The following is a 1,441-nucleotide window of genomic DNA, read 5'->3' on the forward strand; positions in this document are numbered from 1 at the left end:
GATATCAACATGTATGCTAAGCAATACTACACTTCCACTTCCATTAGTATAGTCCATTTCCCTTTAAAGGATACATTTAACCAGTCACCATACAGTTTGCTTTCTCTCTCTGTCTCTCATCATCATCACCACTAATTTGTTGTTCATTTAGAACAAAAAGCTAAAATGGACCACATGAGAATGCCTTTTAATTCAGTGAAGTCACTGAATTTTCACAGCTACAGAAGTAGCTATATCATCAATATGACATACAGTAGAACAAAATGCTAGTGTCAGAAATAGATATGAACATTACTGCAAAAAGCAAATTAAAAAATTGTATTAGTAGAACTTGTGTTCCATTTGCATGTGTTAATATTGAAAACTGGGAAAACATCATGAAAAAGAGCTTTTAAAAAAAGCATTGTTTATATATGATAGCACTGCAGTGATGCTATCTACATCTCTCCCAACCATACAATTAATCCAATAAAAGATACCACCTAAAAGATTCTTGCCACTCACTTGTAAACAATTGATTATGTGAGCATTTTAATTCTGGAGCCTTTTCCTTACTAGTACATTGTGTTTAAAGTTTAGGAATTCAGATCAAGTGTCAGAATAGAGCTCATTCTTTGGTTTTCTAGGAAATGAGTAGGTCCTTTATCTCCTTAGTTTAGATTTATCATTCAGTTAGAAACTATTTTATGGTGAACACTAATAATCCATAAACACATGTTAGTTTCAGGTCTTCAGGTATGCCCCTCCCCTCCCACCCCCAGCACAACCCTCAAGGGTTAAGTATTAAACCAGACTTCATGAAAGCTTACATACATTGGAGGAAAGGCTAATTTGAGGCTAGAGAGTGCAATACTCCTATCATTTTATATCATTTCTATCTCAGTTTAACTCTAATTTACTTGCTGGTGAAAGTATGAAACTTGTATTCAGTTCAGGAGTGTGTTCTTGCAGAGTGTGGCCATGCAGAGTATGCAACTATGTACTTCAGGAGGACCAAAAATAAACATGAGAAACTGGATGAGATGCTCAGTTGGTATAAAACAGGCTATCACCATTGTCTTCAGTGGGAAGTATAATTGCATCAGTCAATCACCAGGCCAGTATTTGTGGAGTATCCTACTCTTAGGAATGGTCTTTACTGATAGTATTGCAGTATCTGGCTTTAAAAATAAATTGGGATAACTGGAAAGTTAGTAAGTCTAGATTTCATTTACTGTGATATTAAGGACTGTTAAAAATATTCACTCAAATTATTGTTAAAGTATTTTTTAAAACAGTTTATTTTCTGTAATGTCACAAGTCCTTATGATGGATTTTTTTTGTGTGTGTGTGTGTGTGTGTGTCCGGACCAAATTTTAAGTGTATGCTGGCAACACAAGAGTTAAGTTTGATCATGCGCAGACAAGCAGACAAGGCCTATGGAAAATTCCACAGTGTGCCC

This window comes from Gavialis gangeticus, unplaced genomic scaffold (assembly GCF_001723915.1).
Source record: "Gavialis gangeticus isolate Ggan-Ray unplaced genomic scaffold, GavGan_comp1, whole genome shotgun sequence".
Lineage (NCBI taxonomy): Eukaryota > Metazoa > Chordata > Crocodylia > Gavialidae > Gavialis > Gavialis gangeticus.